Here is a 13,332-nt window from a genome sequence, read left to right as displayed (position 1 = left end):
GGGGAGCGCGCAGCCAGGGGGCGCTGTGGCGCAGCCCGCCCCGCAGCCCCGCCCCGGCCCCACCCCGCTCCCACCGCCCACTCCGTGGCCGTCCCCACCTCTTTCTCTGCGTCCCGCACCTCCCGCGGCGTGGCCGTTCCCCACCCCACTGTCTGCTCCCCCAGCCCTATTCCCACTCTCTGGTGGAGGTGACTTTTCCAGGCAGCGCCGCTCTCGGGGCTGGGAGCCCTCAGGAAGCGCCAACCCTCTGCGTGCTGTGAGTGGGCCACTGTCCCAGGGACGCGAACGGACTTAAGGGTGTGGATGGGCTGGAAGGGTCTCCCCTCTCCTGCTGCTCGCTCCCGCCTCCAGGCCTCGCCTCCCCGTGATCTCTGTCCCTCAGGAGGGTTTGCGAAGGCTAGGGCTGCCTTAAGGACTCGCGAAAGACCACAGGGGTAGTTCAAAGGGTAAATAGAAAAACAATGATCAGCACACAAGATTGGGCTAGAGGGAAAACACGTGGGTTTGCTAATTGCCCATTACTGGATTCTTGTCCTTTTCTAGTTGGAAGCCCAGTAATTCTCTTGGAGGTCCACGGAAGACCTGGAATCAGCCTCCCTATTTCTCTGTTCCGTAAGTGGGACGAGGAAAGCTCCAGTCACGTTTTCCCGCCTTACTTCTCAAACCCGGAAACTCGGAACTTCGTATCTCCTGGTGGTTGGAAAGTTTGGCGGATCTTGGCCGCTGTCCAACAGATTTATTCCCGGGGCTCTGTCCTTGGTGGGAACTCCAACAGGAGTGGGCGATAGTTACCTTCCCAGGAGGGAGCAGCCCCGTACACTGGACCCAAGGCCCTACAAAGAAGCCTGGAAATACTTCATCTGTTCCACTTGTTTCTGGTGCCAAGAAGGATACTAATAACATTTCACCACCGGGCACAGCCTTCTAGTGCACGTTGATTGCCAACTGCTCCGTGTAACTTTCCCATAGCTATGTTGCTTCCTCTGCAATTGAGAGCATCAGTCACGTACAAGCAGAGAGATCTGCAAGAAAATCTATGAGGACAGTATAAGGAATGATAAAATGAACATCACTGGGCGTCTATACATGGCTCCTTTAGGAACATTTTGTTAAGCATTGCTTTATACTTCTTACAGCCTTTTTCTTGTAAGCCATGGTTTTCTTTCTTCCCCTCATCATTTTTTTTAAAACATCTTTATTGGAGTATAATTGCTTTATAAAAAAAACATGGAACGCTTCACGAATTTGCGTGTCATCCTTGCGCAGGGGCCATGCTAATCTTCTCTGTATCGTTCCAATTTTAGTATGTGTGCTGCCGAAGCGAGCACACCCTCATCATTTTTATAAGTGGCAAGAATCCAGCTTTCTCCCTACCTCCAGATTAACATGGTGCAGATTGGTGTAGGGAGAGAGAAGTGTAAGAAAAAATAATTTTTGCCCACTGGATTCAGAAGAACCTCCATATTTCCAGATCATTCAAGGCACAAAATAAAAAAGTAAGAAGTAGAAAATATGTTCTTTCTTTAAATAAAGGTCTTTATAATAAAATTTAAATGAAGTTTTGTGGTTTGTAACATCAGTGTTCAAATTTCAATTGTAGATGCTAAAATGTGCCTATATGCATTTTCTTCCATGATTTAAAAAAAAAACCTTTTAGGTTTAAATTAAACATTTCTAAGCTGAAATTTCTGTCAGCGATCCAGCATTTATTACCATCGTATTACATCTCTTCAAAATTGGATTTTTAAAAACTTCCTTAGCATCTGTAATTGATTTCTGTTCGATGGCCTTGCGAACATCAGAAGATGAAATAGTTCAGGGCGGAAACAATATTATTATCAACATCTTGACACCTGGGGGAAGATAATGATGTCTCCACTTTGCTCCACGGACTTTTACCACTTTCTTCTGTCTCAAGGGAAAATCCACGTGCAGTGTGTAGAGTCAAAATGATGTGTTTGTGTGTGCGTGGCGTGGTGTTATGGGTGAGAATGTGAACCGTTGATAAAAAGGCTCTTCACTCCAATCACTCATATATGGAGAGTAGCCCCTGAAGGTCAGTGGGGAGTGGAGATGAAAATGGTGTGAATGATCAGTCATGCCTGTGTGATGAGGTCTCCATAGAAATCCCAGAAGTACGGCGTTCAGAGAGCTTCCGGGTTGGTGAAGAGTGGAGATGCTGGGAAAGTGGTGGCCCCGGAGAGGGCACGGAAGCTCTGTGTCCCTTCCCAGGTACCTTGCCCTCTGTAGCTCTTCCATCTGTTTGTTCCTCTATATCCTTTGTTATACCCTTACATATTCAACTGGTAAACAGTAGTCAACTGTTTTCCTGACTTCTGTGGGCCACTCCAGCGAATTAACCAAACCTGAAGAGGGGGCCATGGGAACCTCTGATTTATAGCTGATCGGTCAGAAGCACAGGTAACAAACTAGACTTGCAATTGGTATCTGAAGTGTGCGTGTGTTTGGTAGGGGGTGGTGGCAGTCTTGTGAGAATGAGCCCTTATCCCGTGGGATCTGATGTTATCTCCAGGTAGATAGTGTCACAATTGAGTTCAATTGTAGGACATTCAGCTGGTGTCACAGAATTGCCTGATGTGGAGAAAACCCACACATCTGGTGTCAGAAGTGTTGAGTGTACTAGTAGCTTAAGAGCAAAGGAGAAACACAGGAGGAGGACCAAGTTTTACCCAACTCACATGGGAATGTGAGCTGTTGGTAAAAAACTTAAAAATCCGTAACTCCAATCCCTCATACATAGAGAGTAGACCGTGAGGGTCATCTCGGTGTAATCGGAAAAAATACTCTCTTTACAGTGCTCCACCCAAGGCCTATCACGTATTGAATGGGCGAACTTCTACCAAGAAAAACTTGGGGGAATTTGAATAGCTCGACCTCTGAGTAAATCTTATTACTTTGGAAGATAAAATAGTAGAGAGTCATTATATTACTTTTCAATTTCTGGAACATTTAACTCTGTCACAGCTAAGTGTACTCGTTTGTCCATTTATTCATATATTTGTACATTCTTCAACAAAGCCGTATGAACGGGGGGCGGGGGGAAGCACTATGCTGTATGTTGTGTGTAGGTTAACATATAAAAACAAATTACTTAGGACAGTTTCTTCTTTAGATGAGTTTAGAGTCTTATCCAGCAGTATTTCCAACATTGTTTGATCAGGGGAGTCACCTTAGAAGCTTTGAAAAATACTTGTGCCCAGGGTCCTCCTGCATAGAATCTGATTCAGTTCATTTAGGGTAGGGTCTGGGCAATAAAACATGAATGAATTGTTGTATAAGTCCAAAATACAATTTGGTCATCTGAACTAGGAATTTTATATACTCTCATTACCAGAAAGCATGTGTCTATGAAGGAAACATCTCCGTACTAGCATTGATGTAATAATATGGATAGCTACAATATATAAAACGCCTCCTACATCCTAGACCTGGTCCTCATTTCTTCACCTTTAATGTCACTGTCTCATTTAGTTTTACAAATTACATTGGAAATCCTAACCAGTAATTACAAACCACACTTAGTGTTTGATTTGGTTCCCTAAACATTACCCATCTTCATTTTAATTATGGTTTCATAAGTTGTAGTGTTTTCGAATTTGCAGTTGTTTTCCTTGACCACATTTTATGTTTACTGATTCTTTGTACTATGTCGGTAAGTCCTAAATCTTGTAGTAATGTCTCTAAATTACATACGGAGTGTGTTACTTTAGGGAAAATATCCCCTAGACAGTTCATCCTATCCGTGATTTATGAGAGTCTTATAAAAATCATTCAACAACAAAGTGGTACTTCCTGAGGGACTTTTTTATTAGGTTTGGGAGTTAGTTTTTCTCTGAGGGAGACTCCCTCTATATATGTACTATGAGAATGAAACATAGGGATTTATTTTGAAATACCAAATTTTAAAACTAAAATCGAAGTATGCCATATTTTATAACTAAATTAATATTCAGTCTTTCACTGGCCTCTTATTTAAGGGTGACCTTTCCAGTAAAACTAATGCCTCAATCTCTCCTGTAGAAGAGAAGACTTGTTCTTTTTACAGACCATTCATTTGAACCTCATTGGGCCACCTTCTATTTTAAGGCACCTCGTTATGCATGTGTATACAGGTTGACCTTCCTAACAAGATTATGGGGTGATATAGCTGTTTGTTTCCTTAGAACCTAACCAACCCTGAGTCCTACACGTTTTAAAGTTTTGAAAACATCATTAATGGTTTTGATGGGAAAGGTTTACGTTTTCTCAACTTGCCAGTTAGAATTTACTGTTGTCCAAAGTCATTCAATATTTTTCTAAAGTAATTCAAATGTAAACTAGACTGATATGCAATACATAATATAATGCAACAAGAGAACGCAGAGTACTGAAGTTTATTTCCTGGGGAGACTAGCGAGAAATGACTAGATTCTAAGTCTTTCAACCAGAAAATAAAGGATTTCAGAATGATGAGGAAAGTTAGAAGGAAATGATATAGGGCCCACGGATACCTCACATGGTACTCAATGACTCATAAAATGCAGTATTTTTTTACATAATATGGGAAGTGTGCCATGCTTGTACATTTTACCATTGAGTGTGGTACAGTACTTTGATCTTCAACAATATACAACATTTGTGGCATAATAGCTATAATAGGACTATTCAGCTATTTTACACAGCAATAATCCAGTCCTCTCTCATCAGGATAAACTGTGAGGACAAATCCTTTCAAAATCAGAATTAGTTCCTTGTAGAAGAGGGAGGCTACAATTATGCCTTAAATAGGAGCAGCTGCAACATGGTATCGGCCTGGAGAGTGGCAGTGAAGTGTTTTTCCAATGCAATTAAATGGATTTTTTTTAATGCAAACTAATGTTCTATAAAAAGTCAACTGTAAGGTGAGTAGGTGTGGGATTGATGAGATGAAAGGAACAAGCATTTTGCTTACCTGAGTTAATATTCCTGCCTTGGTAAATGATATTTTGGTGAAAGTGGATAATCAAGCCTCCTACTTTCCCATGAAGTGGGCCCAAAGGGGAAACAGACTAGCACAAAGGAAAGAATTCTGTTTCACTTGTACACCCTGTGTCTTATTTCAAAATGTGTTCAAAGCTATGTTTTGTTATTGTTGCTTTTCAAAAAGATATGATGAATCAACAGCAACACTTCGATTTAAACAAGAAAGGTAGCCCTTGGGTAGAAAAATCTCAATATAACTCATAGGACTTTAACTAGTCAGCACCTACCTCCACGGTGAGACAAAGAGGGAAGGGCACTTCGTTTTTGACCATCGAGATGATTAAAGGATTAGAAAATAAGACCTTTAAGAAAGATGAAAGGACCGGAGAGGGTAATACTGACAGGCAATGTAATATCCTCAAATTGTGTATCTCAAGAGTTCTTTGACAAACAGCCAGAGAACACCTCCACTGAAGATACGACATAAAGAACTGGATGTAATTCTAGAGCACTGAGGATTCAGTCACACATGAAAAGAATTTCCCCCAGTGATCTTGAATGTATTGCCAAAGGAGAGTGTGGGCTCTCCTTAGGACAGATTTTAAAATCTCGGCACCCAGAGAAAATTTGTCAAGTCACCTAAGCATCCACTGACACCCCTCCTCTTCTTGAAATACTCCTTCCTTATAAAAGGTCCAGTGGACAGAGGGTTTGAACTTAGCTCTAATTATCTAAAGGGTTTTGTGCTCATAAATTTTAGTTAGGATAAAGTTCATCCAAAAAAATGAACCAAGACATCTCCTGTAGCTCTTTGAAACCAAAAAAATGCTTTCTTTTACATTAGCTCTCATTCCTGAGTATTGTCAAGGACATTGGTTACAAACAGAAATAGCAACATCTGATTTTGCAGGCAAAATTTAAGATATGATATAAAACTAGGAATTAAAATATTTAATATATTTTTAGAATGGTACTTTTAAAAAAGGATACTCTCAAATGATAGAGATGGCCTTTTTGGGTGGTCTCAGAGCCAAGGATGAAAGAAAAGGAATCCTCCTGCTTCACTATACTGTATTGTAATGCATAGCCTTCAATTCACTAATTCAAAAATCACACATTTTTAAGACAGCAAGAGACTCCAGCTCCCATTCAGGCTGATAGTTGCTGCTGAATCCCCACTCCTCCCATGAACTCTTCCAGGGCTGATTAGGCAAGTGACTTTTTACCCTTAACCTTCCCCGTTTCCACCTGTAGTTCCTGATCTCTGCTCTGATTAAGTACTCGCTGCTTCCTTCCACTATAAATCTACTTATACTTGACCTTTACATAATGCAATTACCTATGTATCCATGTATTGCTTTAATGGTTCCTTTTTGTTCCTACTGGCGTTCCAACATGTCTGTCTGTGTTAAGGTGTTTGATGCTCTATTATAAGCTCCTGGAGGGAAGGCACGGAATCTCTTTAGATGGGATCGGTGGCCCTCATATATCAAGTCCCTAAAAAGTGTTCTTTGCAAGAAGACAAGTTAACTTAGTATATTTTTCCGTGGTCTCAGAAAGATTTAACTTAGGAAGCGATTGGTAAAGATTCAGGATGTCATAATATGCAAACACTTCCACTTTATTGACAAGTTGGGAAGCGTTACAATAGTGCTCTATTCTCTATGTTGCCTCATCTGGATTATCATGGTTGAATATCACTTATAGTTAAGGAAACCACTATTAAGGTCCCTCTATATACCCATACCCTCTATATACTGCTTTACCCAACTATAACCTCTAGAATAGAAGTTAACCAGAGAAAGAATGGAGAAAACTGCCTTTAAACAGAGAGAAGAGCATAAACAGAGTCAAAGAGGCTTTCAAGACAAAGAAAAGTTTGGGAACAATCAGAACAAGCAACTGGGTATTTGTTGTAGTTTTTAAGGTGCCTGGTCTTAGGACAGAGGGATGGGAGTCACGGAGAGGGAATCAGATCCCTGAAAGTTTGTCTAAAAGCTGGAACTTCATCATGAAGGGACTGGGGATTCTTTTTTTTTTTTTTTAAAGTAAAAGATACTAACATTTATTTCTTCTGTTTCATAGTACTTTTTTTTTTTTACAACTTTATAAGTGAATCAGTTATACATACACATCTGTTCCCATATCCGTTCCCTCTTGCGTCTCCCTCCCTCCCACCCTCCAGATCCCACCCGTCTAGGGGGTCACAAAGCACTGAGCTGATCTCCCTGTGCTATGCGACTGCTTCCCACTAGCTATCTACCTTACGTTTGGTAGTGTATATATGTCCATGCCTCTCTCTCGCTTTCTCACAGCTTACCCTTCCCCCTCCCCATATCCTCAAGTCCATTCTCAAGTAGGTCTGTGTCTTTATTCCTGTTTTACCCCTAGGTTCTTCATGACATTTTTTTTCTTAAATTCCATATATATGTGTTAGCATACGGTATTTGTCTTTCTCTTTCTGACTTACTTCACTCTGTATGACGGACTCTAGGTCTATCCACCTCATTACAAATAGCTCAATTTCGTTTCTTTTAATAGCTGAGTAATATTCCATTGTATATATGTGCCACATCTTCTTTATCCATTCATCCGATGATGGACACTTAGGTTGTTTCCATCTCCGGGCTATTGAAAATAGAGCTGCAATGAACATTTTGGTATATGACTCTTTTTGAATTATGGTTTTCTCAGGGTATATGCCTAGTAGTGGGATTGCTGGGTCATATGGTAGTTCTATTTGTAGTTTTTTAAGGAACCTCCATACCGTTCTCCATAGTGGCTGTACCAATTCACATTCCCACCAGCAGTGCAAGAGTGTTCCCTTTTCTCCACACCCTCTCCAGCATTTATTGTTTCTAGATTTTTTGATGATGGCCATTCTGACTGGTGTGAGATGATATCTCATTGTAGTTTTGATTTGCATTTCTCTAATGATTAAAGATGTTGAGCATCCTTTCATGTGTTTGTTGGCAATCTGTATATCTTCTTTGGAGAAATGTCTATTTAGGTCTTCTGCCCATTTTTGGATTGGGTTGTTTGTTTTTTTGTTATTGAGCTGCATGAACTGCTTATAAACTTTGGAGATTAATCCTTTGTCAGTTGCTTCATTTGCAAATATTTTCTCCCATTCTGAGGGTTGTCTTTTGGTCTTGTTTATGGTTTCCTTTGCTGTGCAAAAGCTTTGAAGTTTCATTAGGTCCCGTTTGTTTATTTTTGTTTTTATTTCCATTTCTCTAGGAGAAAAGCTTTTGCCTTTGTAAGATTGGGTTGTTTTTCCACTTGTTAATGAGTTGTATGAGTTCTAGATATAAGTCCTTTATCAGAATCTACAAAAAAACTACTAAACTAATAAGTGAGTTTAGCAAGGTTGTAGGGTAAAATGTCAGTATGAAATAACAACTCTATTTTTATATGCTAGCAAGAAACAGTTGGAAGTTGAAAAAATAATTTATAATAGCATCAAAAATGTGAAATACTTTGACATAAATTCCATAAAATATACATAAAACCCGTGCACTAAAATTTGCAAAACAGTGCTGGGAGAAATGAGAGTAGACATAAATGAAGAGAGCTATACTATGTTCATAGTATGAGGGTCTTCATATAGTTAAGATATCATTCTGCCAAAATGATCTATAGATTCAATGAAATCCCAATAGAAATCCTAGAATTTTTCTGTTGAAAGCAATAAGCTGATTTCAAAATTTTTATGGAAATGCAAAGGACCTAAGCAATTTTGAAAAGGCATAAAGTTGGAAGAATTACACTACTTTACTTTAAGACTTAAAGTTACAATAATGAAGACCACATGATAGTGGCATAAGTACAGACATACAGATCAACTGAACAAAATAGAAGTCTAGAAATAGACCCATTAATACATGGTCAATTGATTTTCAACAAAGGTGTCAAGGTAATTCAGTGGGAAAATGATAGTTTTTTCAACAACTTCTTCTGAAACAATTGGATATCCATATGCAAAAAATAAACTCTTCACACATGTACAAAACTTAACTCAAAACAGAGCACAGACTTAAATGTAAGAGCTAAAGCTATAAAAATAATACAAGAAAATATCGGATGAAACTGTGACTTGGATTAGACAAAACTTCCCTAGGACACAAAATGCAATTTGATGAATTTCAGGAAAAAAATAAATACTTGCTTCTTAAAAGATACTATTAATAAAATGAAAATGCATTCCACAGGCTGGGAGAAAATGACGAATGACTTGTAACCCTCACGTTTTTGATACTTCTCCGCCGTTGTTCCCGCTGTTTCCTCTGCCCAGCATCCCCTTTCCCTTGGTCTGTGCATAAACAGCTCCTATTTCTCTTTTAGACTCAGATCAGGCATCAGGTCATAATCTTCTTCAGGATGGCTTCACAGATCCTTCAACTCTCACATTCCTAGTTGGTCATAGCATCTATCACACTCTACCATCACCGTCCATTTACCTGTCTGTTTTCTATAATGAACGGTTAGCTCCTTGAGGTCAAAGACAATGTTTTTTATGCTTTGTTGGGTTCTTGATCTAAAGAGCACTCATCTTTTTCATACAACCAAAACAACTTTTACCGTCGCCTTCAACCAAAACAACTTTTACCGTCGCCTTCAACCAAAACAACTTTTACCATCGCCTTCAACCAAAACAACTTTTACCGTTGCCTCCTCTTCCAAATATAGCTCTATCCCCTTCCACCCTATTTTCCTAAACTTCTTGAAACAATTCCTCATGTCTTCTTCTTCACCTCACTCATTTATTCTTCACCCCACAGCAATCTGGATTTCTGCTCCTGAAATATTTTCTATTGAAACTCTTCTCCCTAAGATTTCTGTTTAATTGATACCTGTCCATTTCCCAGGGCACTCTTCATTCCTCACCTTACTTGACTTCCTTGGAGCTTTACAAAGGTTCCATTAGATTGTGAAGCCTTTGAGCTAAGGGATCCTGCCTTACTTGTCTTTGGGGATAGACAGCTGGGGAGCACCCACATGAAGAGAATGAATAGGTAGAGAAAGCAGCATGACAAGAAACAGAGAAATAAGAGAAATCAAGGGAATACAGAATCATAGAGTCCAAGGAGGAGCGTGCTCCAGAGGGCAAATGGTAGACATTAAACCATTCCCTTACTCAATAGTTCACCCAGTCATCAAAGACCACGTGACAATCGTTGTATGCCAGACAGCACTAGGCTCCAAGTCCACAAAAGCTGTTCTACACCCCCTCCTGGATGGTCATCTGCTTCCATAGCCTCAACTACAATTCACTTTCCAATTCCTCTCAAATCCATGTCCCTTTCCGATTTTCTGTGTCCCAGGTTCCTATTTCCAACTGTCTACTGGCCGTGTCTGCCCGTATTTCTTCAGTCACTCAAGCTCAGTATGTACACATAAATCTTGATAAATATAATACATATATGAATGATTTCTTCTTTGAATCCATGTCTCACTTCATAGTTTTACTTAATACTCATGGTTAACCGTGGCTTTCACTGTTTCTCCTTTCTCATCTGGACCATTGCTGTAGCTCCCACTGGGTCGCCTTACCTACAATTTAGCGTCTTTATACCCACCATGACTGTCAACCTAAAAGATGCTTTAAGCCCACCAGTTCCCTGATTAAACACCTCAACAGGTTTCACCATTTCCCCAAACCCTCCACCAGACCGTTTACTCTCCTGCAAACAGCCCCAAGTGCTTGCCTAACTTTCAAGCATTCGCACCTCCTGCTCTCTCGGGCTAGGAAAAGCATCCCTAGTACCAGATAATCACATGACCTCCAAGGCCCACAGCCAATATTACCCCCATAAAGCCATGTTAAGCCCTGCTTTCCCCCTCCATGGGCATGCTGTGTATTCCCTCATTACCATGTTGTAATGGTTAGTTAATAAGCTCTTTTTCTTCTGTTCTAGATTACATCTCAATCATCTCTGTACTTCTAACATCTGGTATAGAAGCAAGTACAAAAAGCTAGTTTTGAAAGGGCAAGTTTTTTTCTGATTTTGATGTGACCAGCTTCTATTAGGTGTTATTTGGGAATAGTGTCATATATTTTATGGTGAATACAGTAGTTTAAAAAAAGATTTAGCCACTTCCTTAGCTGTGGTTTATCTCTCCCTCAGAGAAAACCAGAAAGAGTTTTTTAGTAAAATGATTGAAAAGGTACACTGAATCTTGAATTTAATTATTTCAATTCCTGCAACAAAAGGTCTTTCAGAGAGGCTGCCACTTGGTAAAATGTGATAAAGTTCCAACACATTCTTAAAAATTGTAAATTAATTTATAAATTTCCATTCAAAGTGTAGTCAGCTATTTTCACATAAGAAAACTCATAAGGTTGCTTCCCTATTGATTTACTATCTTTGCATCTAGAGTTTTAAGCCAGTATTTAATCTTTCTAGAAGCTTCCGTAGGCGCTGGGTACATATCAGTAAATGTGGCCCATTTTTATTGCTTTTGAAGTTAAGTAAGAATTCCACATGCATCATTCCAGACACCGGCTTGTTTCTAGTCTTCGTTCTCTCAATTTTTGTGTTTCTACCAGAGCAGATCACTTCATATTCTTTTAACGTGCCCTGACTTTTTCTGATTTCTGTGTGTTTGTTCCTAAGCGGTGTCCTGCCTTCCACTTCCCCCTGTCAGCATCATTACCCCCTTGCTTCTGTTCTTATCGTAACTGCCACCGCCTCCCTGAAACTACTCCTCGTTCTTCCATCTCGATCTGGGCTTTCCCTGCTCTCGTTCCTGGAGCAACTCTTGGTGATTCTTTCATGGGACTTCTCTTCTTCTTTCACCTTTTATTACCGCTCTATGTATTTTATCCGATCTTCCTTCTCAATAAGTTATTGGGGCAGTATTACCAGGTCCCGTTCATCTCTGAGACCCCTGCAATGCCAAGCACAATTTCTTGAACATAACAAGGGCTCAGTAATTATTTGTTTAACTGAATTGAAGTCAAATACATTCAAACAGTTTTCTCTTCACTACGTGTTGACAGAATAATTATAACAAGTCCATAATCACAGTCAGTGGTAGAGCCAGGACTTGAACACGAGTAGTTTGCTGCACTTTAACCCCTATAGCTTTGTTATCCCTACAATAGACAGAATATGTATTCAAAATTGTTGGTCCAGCTATATAATTTAGCTCTAATCGCTAAAGCGCAAAAATTATCCTGATAATACTGAGCCTGTTTTCCCTGACAGTGTGTGATAAAAAATGATTTTATTTTTCTGTGACACTTGTTTCAAAGAGTGGGAACATATACCTATTTAAGAGCATTCCTTTAATAATTTTATTATGACATCATCTATTGCCTATCTGAATTCTTTCAGCATCTATACAGATGTATATACACACAGATATAATCACATTTACTATATAATCTTGGATTGTGTGTCCCTAATTGGAAGACTATTTGGACTTTTGCACACTGCTCAGGGGCTCAAAGGTGGCAAAGGTGTATTTGGAGCCAAAGATGGGGGGTTTATACTAAACTTGGCTTAGCACTCAGGGGTTTATTTTGGGTCTTTGGGCTCCGATAAGCAAGGAAGCTGCAAAACATCTTTTTAATCTCAGTGTTGGGACTTGAAAATTAAAAAAGGGAGTCTAAAAAAATAGCACTAACTTAATCTGTCCCCAAATAAAGTAACCACTTGTTCTAGTAGAAAGCACTGTTGTATTTATTTTTAGAATATGAGAAAAAAAAAAACTGAGGGAAGCGATGAAGCAACCATGAACATCCCTTCTGCCTTGGGGATGTATTTGAACCTATTTTTCCTTTGTGGCTTGGTTTTTTCTGGGGAACCAAAACAGCAGAAAGTGTTTTACAATGCCCTTTAATAGCTGTGTCAAAATTTTCCTGAATTGTCTGCAATTCTTCCTTATTTGCAGTTGAGTTTACTTTACTTTTACCAGTAAGTGTTTCAGGTCAATGTGCAGTTCGCCACCAGCTTCTGGATGGAAAACTCCTTTCAGCTTAGCAGCCCTCCCTTAAAATATCTTAAGCAGGTTTTCTACTTTACTAACCGCATACAGTTTCCTTTCTAAAATATTTTGAGAATGTGCGGTTCTGGCAGGATAAAGTGACTACAAATCAGATTAAATAACACCCATTGCCAACTGATCGGACAGAAGAAGAATTGTACAGATGAAAACTAATGACCATGCTGACCACTGCTTGGTGGCGCTTTGTGGGATGCCCACAAAGGGATCCAGTTCCATTGGCCGTGAGCGCTAGCTCCCGGGCTGCTTGGAGGAATGCTGGTCTGCTGCTCCAGAACGAGAAAGACCACATCAAGACAACTTCAGCAAGTGTGATTGCTCTTACATTTGCTCTATGGACACTGGCAAATAAAGGCAAGT

The 13,332-nt window shown here is 39.8% G+C and overlaps 1 long non-coding RNA gene across 1 annotated transcript; it reads left to right on the top strand.

The window, feature by feature from the left end:
- Positions 1-28: 28 nt before the first annotated feature.
- Positions 29-1,554, top strand: LOC309791743. Its single transcript, XR_014291561.1, has 2 exons — positions 29-256; positions 544-1,554. It is a non-coding gene; the product is annotated as an uncharacterized lncRNA (long non-coding RNA).
- Positions 1,555-13,332: the final 11,778 nt, after the last annotated feature.

Source organism: Mesoplodon mirus (assembly GCF_964341445.2).
Source record: "Mesoplodon mirus genome assembly, chromosome: 16".
In the NCBI taxonomy this organism is placed as follows: domain Eukaryota; kingdom Metazoa; phylum Chordata; class Mammalia; order Artiodactyla; family Ziphiidae; genus Mesoplodon; species Mesoplodon mirus.
This window is presented reverse-complemented; position numbering and strand designations above follow the sequence as displayed.